At 48.4% G+C, this 14,188-nt stretch overlaps 1 protein-coding gene across 1 annotated transcript in view; it reads left to right on the forward strand.

Moving 5' to 3' along the window:
- The first annotated feature begins 4,138 nt into the window (after nt 1-4,138).
- The window catches only part of RGS3 (regulator of G protein signaling 3), a 232,180-nt gene continuing 222,130 nt past the window's right edge, over nt 4,139-14,188 (forward strand). The window contains exon 1 of the mRNA XM_030535444.1: nt 4,139-4,161. The gene's annotated coding sequence lies outside the window, so the exon portion shown is untranslated. The remainder of the gene's footprint in view (nt 4,162-14,188) is intronic.

Below are 14,188 nucleotides of genomic sequence, written 5' to 3' on the forward strand. Positions count from 1 at the left end.
TTTAGTGCATTAAATGAAAATTAAATCAAACCACTGTACAACCAAAAAATAAGCTCCAAGAAAGATGTAATAAATTACATCAAAGAGTTTGAGAAAGTACTTAGACAAAATGTCAAAGAGATGCAAATATTAGCATTAAAACACTTTCAGACAATTGTTTTAATTTTGAATGAGTTTTGTCAAATACAATTGTTGGCATATCTGTATATAGACAGATAAACATTCAAAACTTTTCAGCCTTTTGTGGTTTATTTAACATAATTATCAGAGTTTGAAAGAAAATAACATTCAGTACACATGAAGTCTTTATCTTTTGTGATTCAAGTCTTTCCAATAACAAACACACACCCACTTACGTGTAGAAAGCAAAAGAATCATGAATAATTACTGTGAAATGCCTGTTATTACTGTAGTATTACTACTGCAAATGTAATTTTATACAGCAATACACATTTAAAATAAAATATGCGTGAATAATATATAATTATACTACTCGCCATCAGTGGGATAAGTGACAGGTCCTTTGCTGGACAAGGGTCTGGAGGTTTTGAGTGAGTTCAGTCAAGACAAGACAGAGGCAGTTGCACATGAGAACGGCCATACTGGGTCAGATCAAGGTCCTTCTAGCCCAGTATCCTGTCTACCGACAGTGGCCAATTCCAGGTGCTTTAGACAGAATGAGCAGAACAGGTAATCAAGTGATCACCCCTGCTGTCCATTCCCAGCTTCTGCACAGATGATTATCAGTCAGAATGGAGCGATTATGCGATTTAATGTTGTTCCTTATTGAGAATGCTGACTCACACACAATCAAGCCAAACATAGTCAAAATGTTAAATGCCATCTTCCTCAAGTGTGGATAAGTGGAGTCCAGCACATGGGTTGTCCAGAAAGTTTCAAATGTAGTTTCAATGTGTCTCACCTTAAGCACTCCATCTGATTGTAAATCAGTAAGCTCCAGTTGTAGTTTTGCTTTTTTGTCATCTGGAACGAATACTTTTGCTGGATCACACCAAGTGCCATTTGCTGGTACCACAAATGGGTTCCTTACAAACAGGAAGATGTCGTTAACACTTGCAAATTCTTGAAATCTCTGCTGGAAGTTTTGAAGGAGCCTATTCAGAGATGATGCTATCTGGTTCACATGTGCAGTGTCCTGGCAGCTTAGCAGTGTTGGGAAAAGCAACATCTCTCCAGTTTCCAAATAACTTTTGTAAAGACTCAGTTTGGTTTGAAATGAAGTGACACTGCTGTGGAGATCAACTACGTGATTTTACCTCTTGTAGCTTTAAGTTGAAATCATTTAAGTACATAAGAACAAAAGAATGGTTATGTTGGGTCAGACGAAAGGTCCATTTAGCCCAGTAACCTGTCTTCCAACAGTGGTCAATGTCGGGTACTTCATAAGGAATGAACAGAACAGGTAATCATCAAGTGATCCATCCCATGTCGCCCATTCCCAACTTCAGGCAAACAGAGGCTAGGGACACCATCCCTATCCTCCATGAACTTATCTAGTTCTAGTAAATCAACAAAGAAATCCAGGATGCTCATATCTGTGAACCTGTCAAAAATGCATGCAACTCTTCTGCCTTTTTCTATGGAATGTTATGTTGATATTCTTCACATGAACTTGAATTTCCCACAGCCTTCTTAGTACCTGCCTGTGCTATGAACCAACAGGCCATTGTAATTGGCAGATACTGCTGAAAGAAAGCTTTTGAACTCTCTGTGTTGCAGTGATGACTTGAACTGACGGAAGTTGACAGGTTTAATCACCATTAACATTGCATCATGAAGCTTTGCGCAAAGTGCAGTTTGGAGGATTACAGAGCGATAAACACAATCAAATTGGGGTCCAGATCTTGCAGAACCCAGCCATGGCAGTGAGAGCACGGAGACCTGACCACTAAACCACCAGGGAGGAGAGGGCAAGAGGCTCCCTCTGCACCCAGGTCCGAGACTAACTAGGAACATGTGTGAGACAGATGGCAGGGTGAAGAGATGCAAGAGGACAAGTCAAAGGCCCTTCAAAAGTAGGCCCTGGAAGATGGAGTTTGAAAGGAACGATGAAGGAAGGAGAACGAAGGAGAAACGACAAAGACACTTGAAAAGAGGAGACAACGAACTGGGTTCCCCTGGCCCCAGTAGTGAAAACACCAAAACCTGACCCCTAGACCATCTGGGATAAATCCCAGCAATGTTTTGGGCACCTTCTACTCATTCAAGTGGGCCATGCCCACCCCCAAGCGCCATAAATGAACCTCTGCACTCCAACTAACCACAGGGGACAGTCAGTCAGCTGGGGCCAGAGCCATGGCCTCAGCTCACCTTCTCTGAGGATTGAACTTGGAATCATCTGATTATGAGACAGATATGCTGCCGGATGTGCCAAGAAGGTGCCTTGCAAAAGCTCCTGCCACTGCCAGCTCCCTCTTCTCTGCCACCTTACAGGGCCATGAGTGAGACGGCTGGCAGTGCCAGGAGCGGCCAGAGGACAGGTCAAAGGCCCTTTGAGAGCAGGCCCTGGAGGACATTGGAGTTTGAAAGGAAGGCCGGGGGAAGGAGAAAAGAAAGAGACACTTGAAAAGGAGAAAGAAGACTTTAGAATACACTAAATTGAAAGGACTGGGCAGTGCATGAAAATGGGCTCTAGGCTGCCAAAGGGGTAAAGGTTCCCTGATGGGGAATTAAACCTGGGTTACAGAATCCTGACCACTAGACTATCAGGTAGAAGCCAGGTATAGGCCCTTGGCACTTGCTGCTCAAACGTTTGGGACTCACCCTGCCCACCATGTGGTAAAGCGCAGCACAGGCACCTCTGCACTCCAGCTGACTGCAAGGGATGGTCAGCCAGAAGGGCCAAGGCAAAAGGCTCAGACTGCCTTCTCTGAGGATCAAACTCAAGGCCTCCAGATTACGAGACTAACACTGTGCTGACTGCACTAAGAAGGTTCTTCACAAAAACCCCTTACCCCTGCCAGCTCCCTGTTCTCTGCCACCTCAGAGCACACTTCAGTTCATCTGCAGGACAGCACATAACATCACCTGCCTGAAGGCAGAAACAGCCCACCTGGCTACCCCTGGCACTGGCCCCTCCAGAGAGGGGACAAAGTGGGTCAGACCATCGCTCCACCTGCTGCAAGAGCCTCTCTTCTCACAGTGTCCCGTGCCAGAGACCCACGAGGGGACAAAGAGAAGAGGGCAGTTTTGACTGAGTTGCCCCCTCCCCCATCTTCTGACAGCTAGAGGTTTTGGGACCCGCAGAGTATGGGCTCCCGCCCCTGACCTTCTTCACTAACAGCCATTAAGGGACTGATCCTCCATGAACTCATTTTCTTTGGGGAACCCACTTATGGGGTTGATATAGTGGCGTTCTGTTCATTTCTCCTTTATTCTCTATCCTTCTAATGCTTCCTAACATGCTTCTCTGAGCTGTTTCTGCTGCCGCTGCCCATCGAGCAGATGTTTCGGAGAAGTAGCCACCGTGCTCCAAAACCTCTTTCTCGAGCGGGAACAGCTAATTTAGACCCCATTCTTAATTGGGAGGCGCGCTGGGACTCGCGGGCTTAGCCCTGTGGGTAAGGGAGAAAGGAGCTTCAGTCCCAGTATACCTGCCATGGGGCTGAGTCCCAGCAGGGCTGATGCTCTGAGTCCTGGCATGCCCAGCTGTCCACTAAAAAGGCTCTGGTGGTCCTGATTTGGACTTCCCCTGGCGTAGGCTCTTGGTAGCTAGCTGTATCTGCCATGCAAGTTTCTTTGGGCAGCTTTTTCCACAGTGGGTTAGTTCAGGGGCCTCAGCAAGCCCTTGGGCGATAGCTGGATACATGCGGCCTCCACACATGACCATGGATTTGTCACTCCCTGGCATTCCCCGCTAAAGCTCCTAAGCCTGTGGCTAAGTATAGGATTTCCTTCCCCCTTAGGAGCTGGACTGAGCCATTAAACTCAGAACCATTCAACTCTGTCTCCCCTGCCTGTCCCAGAGGGAACTCCGGGTTCCTTTATCCAAAGAGAGTTGGGCGCAGGCGTGGAAACAGCTCCTCTTTGCCATTTGATAGGGAAAGGGGGCCTGTACCTTTAAGACTGGTCGATTTCTTTCCAGACTTTCCCAGGCAAATTCACAGAGCCTCTGAGCTGTCTGGCGTGTGCTGCTTGCAGGTGAGCACCAAGCTTTGCCATTGAATTTCGCCTGCTAGACCCTGTTAATTTAGGAGGTAACTGGTGCTGGTTACTGCATCTCCCACCTTGGGGATTGTCTGGACTGGTGCTGCTGAGATTTGTTGTAAACTGACCCCCCGTTAAGGGTGGAAGGAGTGATCAGTGTAGAACGGCAGCAGCTGGGGGCTGAATGGCCTTGCTGGGAAGGTGCCGAGGCCCTGCCATGTTTTAGCTTGGGGGCTGGGGTGAAAGGAAGTGGCTTTGCCTGGACCCAGGAGAAGGGAGGTCAGGGTTGCACGTTTTGATAGTGGGCAGCAGCAAGTCACTAGTATTTTCAAACCCAGCATCAGTGCTGGTTTAAATACCATCCCCAGAGGCAGCAGCATTCAGGGGCTAAGACTTTGCAGGTGTTAGGGGCTGCGGTTTGTCCAGGGTATGAGGTGAGACAGCAGCTGGTGGAACTGCCGCTGGGACACCATTGTTGGCATTTGGGTTTGGGGTCCATCGTGGACCCATACATTCTCCATGGTCCAGTCTGTGGCAGGCCAGAGCAGTGGCACCAATGCTCCCTTGTGTTGAAAGACAGGGTGTTTGAGTTGCATGGCTGAAGGGAGATGCACGAGCTTCTTCTCTCTGTCATGGCTTGGAGATGCCTTGCGCCAGTGGCACATTTAGGACTGACCCTGGGGTCCTGTCCATATCATGCCCCAGAGGACAGTGGCTGTAATTCTAAGTGACCAGGCGAGGCCAGAGCCACCTCTGGTGCCAGTTGTGGTGCAACTCATGCTTCCCTGATAGAGGAAACGTGTCAGCGATGCTCCCCATCATCAGAGCTCCTGGCAGGAACCATGTTCCACCAAGGCTGAGGGTCTGTGGGAGCCCCAGGGGTGCAGTGGCTGAGAGGAGGGACCCAGTGTGCCTCCGGCCATGCCCACTTCCCCTACCCCTCCCTGCATGACAGACCTGTGCCAGGGCCTGCACCTGCAGAGGGGACAGCTTGGACTCTAGGCTGCAGTGGGTTGAGCGGCTCCTTTGGGTCAATCTAACCTGGCATCTTTCAGCTGCGTCCTGCCTGTGGCTGATTTTCAGTGTTTGCTGTGTCTGCTAAGGGCATCATGCTGGCAGCAGTGCAGAGCCCCTCCCCCCTCACTATGCTTAGGGGTTTACACCAGCAGTGAGCTTGGCCCAGTGTTGCTGTTCCAGGCTGAATGTCTTTACTTATAGATGTAATTTGATTTGATTAGAAACTAGAATGATCTCAAATCAACATGGCACATGTTAAATGGATTAAAACTGGCTGACTGATATATATGAAAATGTAATTGTAAGTGGGGAATCACCCCACACTTAGAGCGGGTGTGTTTTTAGTGGGGTCCTGCAGGGTCCCATCAGTTCTTGGCTCTATGCTATTTAACATTTTTATCAATGACTTGGAAGAAAACATAAAATCATCGTGGATAAAATTTGCAGATGGCAAAAAGGTTGAGGTAGCGGTAAATGATGAAAAGAACAGGTCACTGCTTCAAAGCGATCAGAGCCCAGCAGTGGGACTAGGGTCCCGTTGGCCACACAGGACCCAAGATCATAACAGTGGCAGTTGGTAAAATGAACTTTTCTGTGGGTGGGATGTGTGTGTGGGGGGGAGAACAGACTGCAGGGAAACACTGAATCTCTCATTGGTTTGTCATAAATCAAATTTCAGCACGGTCAAGCAAGTTTTTCTTTTTTTTAATAAAGGTTTTAATACTTACATTTAAGTGAGGGATAGAAAGAGGTTTGATGCCTATTATAACAAGAGTTAAAGTATTTTTACATTATTTAAGCAAGTTTTGTATTCTTTTAGTAGTAAAATTGTGTCTGAATTCCATTTCTATACATAATATATTAACCAACTGGTTTTTGTTGGTTTTTTTAGTAACATGGGGGAATCTGTCTCTCAGGATTTGTGGAATCTAAGTTTTCTGTGGGTGGGAGCATGATAGAAATGCAAGAAACAATGAGGGAGCGGCTGGGAGTGGGTATTTTGGGGAGGGTGGGAGCAGGATTAAAAAGATAGTCCCACGCAGGGTTCTACTCTGAATTGCTTGGCAAACTGGGTGCAAGCAAAGGGCATGCATTTTAATACAGCTAAATATAAATGTATACCTCAAGGACCAAAGAATGCAGGCCACGCTTACTGGATGGGGGACTCTATCCTGGGAAGCTGGGACTCTGAGAAGGGGTAGAGGGTCATGGTGGAGAATCAACTGCAAATGAGCTCCCGGTGCAAGGATGTGGCCAAAAGAGTGAACAGGATCTTTGGATGCATAAACCGGGGAATCTCGAGTAGGAGGAGAAAGGTTGTTTTAGGGCTGTCAAGCGATTAAAAAAATTAATCCCAATTAATCGTGCGATTAATTGCGCTGTTAAACAATAATAGAATACCATTTATTTAAATATTTGTGGATGTTGTCTACATTTTCAAATATATTGATTTCAGTTACAACGCAGAATACAGAATGCACTTCAGATTTATTTTTTATTACAAATATTTGCACTATAAAAAAACAAAAAAAATAGTATTTTTCAGTTCAGCTGCTACAAGTACTGCAGTGATGACAGTCCTTTGTCATGGAAGTTAACTTACAAATGTAGAATTATGTACAAAAAATAACTGCATTCAAAAATAAAAGAATGTAAAATTTTAGAGCCTACGAGTCCACTCAGTCCTATTTCTTGTTCAGCCAGTCACTCAGACAAACAAGTGTGTTTACATTTGCGGTAGATAATGTTGCCAGTTTCTTATTTACAATATCACCTGAAAAGTGTTTGTATGGCACTGTTGTAGCCGGCATCACAAGATATTTACGTTCCAGATGTGCTAAAGATTCATGCTTCAACCACCGTTCCAGAAGACGTGTCCATGCTGATGATAGGTTCTTCTCAATAACAATCCAAAACAGTGCAGACCAATGCATGTTCATTTTCATCATTTGAGTCAGATGCCACCAGCAGAAGGTTGATTTTCTTTTTTGGTGGTTCAGATTGTGTAGTTTCCACATTGGAAAGTTGCTCTTTTAAGACATCTGAATGAATGCTCCACACCTTGTCCCTCTCAGATTTTGGAAGGCACTTCAGATTCTTAAACCTTGGGTTGAGTGCTGTAGCTATCTTTAGCAATCTCACATTGGTACCTTCTTTGTGTTTTGTCAAATCTACAGTGAAAGTGTTCTTAAAATGAACAAGGTGCTGGGTCATCATCTGAGACTGCTAGAACACGAAATATATGGCAGAATGCAGGTAAAATAGAGCCGGAGACATACAATTCTCACCCAAGGAGTTCAGTCACAAATTTAATTAATGCGTTATTTTTTTAATGAGCATCATCAGCATGGAAGCATGTCCTCTATGGATGTTTAGCATATCTGGCATGTAAATACCTTGCAATGCTAGCTACAAAAGTGCCTGTTCTCACTTTCTGGTGACATTGTAAATAAGAAGAGGGCAGCATTATCTCCTGGAAATGTAAACAAACTTGTTTGTCGTAATGATTGGCTGAACAAGAAGTAGGACTGAGTGGATTTGTAGGCTCTGAAGTTTTACATTGTTTTTTTCTTGAGTGCAGTTATGTAACAAAAAAAATCTACATTTGTAAGTTGCACTTTCACAACAAAGAGATCGCACTACAGTACTTGTATGTGGTGAATTGAAAAATTCTATTTATTTCGTTTATCATTTTTACAGGGCAAATATTTGTAATCAAAACTAATAATATAAAGTGAGCACTGGACACTTTGTATTTGTGTTGTAACTGAAGTCAATATATTAAATGTAGAAAAACATCCCAAAATATTTAATAAATTTCCATTGGGATTCTATTGTTTAACTGTGGTTAAAACTGTTTAGTCATGATTAATTTTTTTTGAATCAATCGCGTGAGTTAACTGTGATTAATCAACAGTCCGAGTTGTTTTACCTTTGTGTTTGGCACAAGTGTGACTGGGGCTGGGATCCTGTGTCCAATTCTGGTGTGCACAGTTCCAGAAGGATGGGGATAAATTGGAGAAGGTTCAGGAAGAGCCACGGGAACGATGAAAGAGTTAGAAATCCTGCCTTAGAGTGATGGAGCTCCAGGAGTCTATCTATTGAACTTAACCAAGAGAAGGCTAAGGGGTGACTTGATCCCAGTTTGTGAGCACCTACATGGGGAACAAAGATTGAATACACCTGTACCTCGACAGAACGCTGTCAGAAAATCTTACTGCGTTATATCGAACTTGCTTTGGTCCGCCGGAGTGCACAGCCCCACCCCCCCTGGAGCGCTGCTTTACCGCGTTATATCCAAATTCATGTTATATCGTGTCGCGTTATATCGAGGTAGAGGTGTATTGAGCTCTCAACCTAGCAGAGACAGGTCTAACATGGTCCAGGATGTTGAAGTTAGAGAAATTCTGAGCGGAACTAAGGCAGACATTTTTAACGGTGACAGTAATTAACCATTGGAACAACTCACCAAGGGTTGTGGTAGATTCTCCATCACTGGCAACTCTTAAATCAAGACTGGCTGTTTTTCTGAGCGATTTGCTGTAGGAATTATTTGGGGCAGTTCTCTGGTCTGTGTTACATAGGATGTCAGACCAGGTGATCATGATGGAATCTATGAACAAGCTCCTGTATGAGATGTGGCACATGCGACTTTAGACTGAAAGTACGGAGGCTTTGGCCGAGTTGCATGTCCCCTCTCTAGCCATCAGCCAGCTAGCTTAGGAGACTGCCATGTGTGGCCGCTTTCCAACTCCCCCACCTGCCTCCCTTTGGCCTAGGGGATCCCCAGGGGGTGGGATGGGAGCTTGGTCTCCTGTGGCTCATTCATTCCTGGGCCTTGCTGCTGAGACTGCTAGGGAAAGGCTGAACAGTGCCAGCTGGGACAGTAGCTTTGGGTGTGTCCACACAACATCTGGGAGGTCCAGTCTATGTAGATGTACTCTGCCGAGGCTAGTGCCTAAAATTGCAGTGTGGCTGTGGTGGCACATGCAGTGACTGAGGCTAGCCACCCAAACACCAACCCACCAGACCCCCGGAGTACATACGCAGGCAGCTAGCCCGAGCAGCTATTCCTAGGTGCTGGTCGTGTCTGTCCACCTGTGCCAGGGATCACACCTCCCAGCCACTGTGTAGACAGACACACTCTTTGGGATGTGGCCCCATCAGGAAACTGGCTGATGCCAACAAGCCATTCAGCACTGACCACTGGGCACCCTTCCAGTCGGGATAATTTGGAGTGACATTGGTGGACAGGGTTTGACCTAGAGATCAGCCAATCCACTGTGCCAGCCAAGCCCCTCACTTGGCTTCTTCAGACGTGACAGTGCTGTCAAGATGTTTTTACACTATCTAGTTCTGTCACTTTTGTTGACATATTAGATTCCCTGCAGTGTTGGAACTGTGCGTGGGGAGCTAGGACCCAACACATTCTCCGGACGTACATTGAAGGAGAGCAGAGGGTTTCGTATCTAGCCCAGCGTTTGGCATGATATCCTGCTGCGGCTGCAGCAGTTTTTGTGAATCTAGCGTAGGTGGCATAATTCAGTCATTTTGAAAAGCTCTTTCTTCCCTTAAAGAAGAACCGAGGACCCTCTCTGCAGCTAGAAATCCCTTTGCTCTTGGAACACCAGATGGTTAACGTAGCCAGATTTTGTTTCTAGTCATGGCAAGCTTCAAAAGCTTATTTTAGCCTGCAATATCCTTGCACATGGAGTGACCATCCTAACTCAGTTAGACTTACATATTCCAGCCAAACAAGGAATTACCTACTGCTGGGAAACTGCAGAATTTACCTTGCAAACTATGTAAATAAACATTTCTTTAATAAATCTGAAAGGAAACTCATTAACCCGCACAGTAATGAGTGGAATGTGCAGGTCACTGCAGAAGTTAATGTAAAATGAAGGTTAATTTCAGTGCCCAGGGGATTAAAGTAGCCAAATGGAATCTCCTGAGAGCAGAGAGAGAGAGACACTTGTCCCCTGCCCACACTTGTCCTCTCCCCACCCCACACAGTGGCTTTACTGTCTCAGGAAGGGGAAGTAGAGGGACTCCTGATTGCTTTGCCGGGCTGCTTGGTCTAAGGCTCCGGGCAGCTAAACCGGGAAATGAATGCAAAACCCTAGTGCTGACAGTGTTTGTGCCATTTTTCGTTTCTTTCTCTGCACCTCCTTGTGGGGCCTGTGCTAATGCACAACATTCCTGGCTCCGAACTGTGGGGCAGACGTCAGGCTGGAGAGATCAAGCAGGGAAGTGGCAAGTGCTCTGGTCAGATTTCTCCAGTTAGTCTGGGTGATTTTCAGGGCTAAAGTTCATGTTGGCAAGAGCTGTGCAGGCTGTGCTAGGTAATGCCATGACTAGGCTGCTCCCTTCTGGCTGTTCTCCGTGTGTTAGGAAACCTCTTCGTTGCTGGTGGAAAATACCCAGCACGGGGCTGCTAGAACTGACCAGTATGGAGCTGGTTTGCTGCATCGATGCCTCTGACTGGATTCCTGGGTAATTATTACTAAGCAGGTGCCCTGTTGTTCCACAGACTTCCAAATGGATGGTGTTCAGGGCAAAGGGGTGCAGAGGGGAGGTGTCTCCAGTTCCCACTGCAAGGGGGCTGGAAGAGGCTTAGTGCTGTGTACAACTGGACCCAACACAATCCCGTCTCAGGTTCTTCCTCAGCATTTTGTGCTGGCTGGTTGCATAGGCCCAATCCTGCCAGGTGCTGGGAGACAGAGTTTGGGAAAGGGCTGATGAGTTGGGGTCCCTTGGTTCCTGGGTGCTGAACTGGAGATACCTTGAGCCTGATTTTCAAAGGCATTGAGCACCCATAATTCCCGCTGAGCTGAGGGTGCTTAGGACCTAGATGACTTGATTTTCGTTTCCTTGCCATCTCCACAGCAACTATTTCCTGACTTCTTCTTGGTTGGGCTGGGACCCCTCCTGGCATGACCCCCCCTTCAAAAGCTGCTAGGCAGGCTGGTTTAAAGAGACAGCACCCTTTCGTGATTGTCCCATTCTTCCTTTCTTTTTCCTCTTAAAAAGAAGTTTTGCAGTAAAAAATGGAGCGAGGAGGCTTTGCCTGAGAATGAGGAGTTTCTAGGATACTGCTGGTGGCATGTGAGGCAAACATTGTCTTCTCTTTGGATTTAAATTAGTCTGATTGGGGGGAGCCGCAAACTCACCCAAGCGGGAGACCAAATAATGCAGATTTGACAGAGCCAGGGCAAAGAAGGGACATTTTGGACCCCACTGTGCTGCAAAGCTGTCTGGGGCGTGTGGCTGTTTGTCTTGCTAAGAGCTCTCGGGATGGCAGCTTTGCCCTCAGTTGATGGAATTCCAGTGCCCAGAGGGGTTTCATGCAGATCTTAAGTCAGTTCAGCTCCCCGCAACCAAACTGCACAGCTCTGGGCTTGCGTTCCCTATAGACTGAGCCGCGTCACATTGTCCATTGATAGTTTTGCTTGCAAACTGGACAAGTGTGCATGGAAGACAATACGCTGAGACCACCAAGCTCGTTGTCCAGGCTGGGGCAGGAGGGATACAACTGTTCCTAGATGCACTGTTGAATGCCGGTTAGATGCAGCGTGATGCTTGGTGTGAACCCATGGGGTTTCTTGAGAATGATAATGAAACATGTCAATGCTGCTGATGGCAAATGGAGCCATCAACGCCTCCGGGCTACGAGTAAAATCAGCCAGTGGACACAGCAGTCTAGGAGCTCTCGGCTTTAGCTGCCTTCCTTCGTTCTGGAAGTGCTCAGGTGAAGTGCGGCTGTAATATCTGAAGGGTGCCTTGCTCAGAGCTCTGGAGACTGAACTCTTACCTCACTAGATTACGGTAGCAATGCAAACTCCTCTGCACTAATGTACCCAATTCTGTCTGGCTGAGGAGAAAGTACTTCAGTGTCTACGGCCTTGTTGAAGTCAGTGGCAACCTTCCCATGAACTTCAGTGGAGCCAGGATCTCAGCCCCAGTCTCTGGCCTCTCTGCTGAGATGCCAGGGAGGGTGTGGGCTCTTCTGGTGGCCTTTTCCTGGGATACCTGCCCCTAAGAATGGGACTTGACCCCTCCAGCTCATTCACACAACCCATCAGACAGCTGGAATGGCCAAAGAAGGAGCAGGGTCAGTAAGGCTGCCTGATACTTCCCATTCTAATCTCCTGTTTTCCATTGCTGATAATGCAGACAAGAGTTAACCTGCTAGGCTAAAAAAACCTGTGTGCTGTTTGGGGACTGCATTGAGCTGAATGCCTTCGGACAGTGTGCTCACTCCAATGGCTTTGGCTGGCCTTGAGATGGTGGTGCTGGCTAGATACAAACCTTGTTTTTACACAGCTCTAGCAACTCAGGGGGTTGGACGAGGCAGTTGGAATTTGGCCAGGAGATCGTGCTGGGATCTGAGTGGTGCCTGTGAAACCACCCCAGTCTCCGAGTGATAGAGAATCGCTGCCTCTTGTGCCTCGTGGCCTCATTCTGTGTGTGTGGCGTCTGCCAGCTGTTGGGTGCTGCCCTGACACAGAGCATAGAGAAGGCCCCTGCTCCATAGAGTTCACAAACTATGTCTTAAACAAACAAACAAACAAACAACACCAACAACAAAGACAGGTGGCTACAACCAGCCAGAGAGAGGAGTACACAAAACAATGAGGATGGGGTAAATGTGACAGGCAGTGGTCTTAGCTTCCCAGCTACTTGTATTTGCTGGCTATGTGTGTGTGTATTCTGGAGACTAAAGGCTGTGGAGAAAGGCTGCCTGCTGGGAAGAGAGGCTCTGTACCTCTGACTACAGACAGGGGTGGCAGGTTTGTATTTTTGATGGTGCCCAGAACGGGTCCAAGTCCTGCACACACAAACCCCCACCCCATACCTGCCTAAAGTTCTGAGAGGGAGTTTGGGTGTGGGAGGGGTGCGGGGTCAGGCTCTGGGAGGGAGTTTGGGTGCGGAAGTGGGTTTGGGGTCAGTCTCTGGGAGGCAGTTTGGGTGCAGGAGGGGTGCGGGATCAGGCTCTGGGAGGAAGTTTGGGTGCGGGAGGGGGTTTGGGGTCAGTCTCTGGGAGGGAGTTTGGGTGCGGGAGGGGTGCGGGGTCAGGCTCTGGGAGGAAGTTTGGGTGCAGGAGGGGTGCGGGGTCAGGCTCTGGGAGGAAGTTTGGGTGCGGGAGGGGGTTTGGGGTCAGTCTCTGGGAGGGAGTTTGGGTGCGGGAGGGGTGCGGGATCAGGCTCTGGGAGGGAGTTTGGGTGCAGGAGGGTGCGGGGTCAGGCTCTGGGAGGAAGTTTGGGTGCGGGAGGGGGTTTGGGGTCAGTCTCTGGGAGGGAGTTTGGGTGCGGGAGGGGTGCGGGATCAGGCTCTGGGAGGGAGTTTGGGTGCGGGAGGAGTGTGGGGTCAGGCTCTGGGAGGGAGTTTGGGTGCAGGAGGGTTTTGGGGTCAGGCTCTGGGAGGGAGTTTGGGTGTGGGAGGGGTGCGGGGTCAGGCTCTGGGAGGGAGTTTGGGTCCAGGAGGGGTGCGGGATCAGGCTCTGGGAGGGAGTTTGGGTGCGGGAGGAGTGTGGGGTCAGTCTCTGGGAGGGAGTTTGGGTGCGGGAGGGGTGCGGGATCAGGCTCTGGGAGGGAGTTTGGGTGCGGGAGGAGTGTGGGGTCAGGCTCTGGGAGGGAGTTTGGGTGTGGGAGGGGTGCGGGGTCAGGCTCTGGGAGGGAGTTTGGGTCCAGGAGGGGTGCGGGATCAGGCTCTGGGAGGGAGTTTAGGTGTGGGAGGGGTTTGGGGTCAGGATTTGGGAGGGAGTTTGGGTGCGGGAGGAGTGCAGGGTCAGGCTCTGGGAGGGAGTTTGGATGTGGGAGGGGGTTGGGGGTCAGGCTCTGGGAGGGAGTTTGGGTGTGGGAGGGGGTTTGGGGTCAGGCTCTGGGAGGGAGTTTGGGTGCAGGAGGGGTTTGGGGTCAGGCTCTGGGAGGGAGTTTGGGTGCGGGAGGGGTTTGGGGTCAGGCTGTGGGAGGGAGTTTGGGTGCAGGAGAGGTGCGGGGTC

This window comes from Gopherus evgoodei, chromosome 16 (genome assembly GCF_007399415.2).
Source record: "Gopherus evgoodei ecotype Sinaloan lineage chromosome 16, rGopEvg1_v1.p, whole genome shotgun sequence".
NCBI classification, from domain to species: domain Eukaryota; kingdom Metazoa; phylum Chordata; order Testudines; family Testudinidae; genus Gopherus; species Gopherus evgoodei.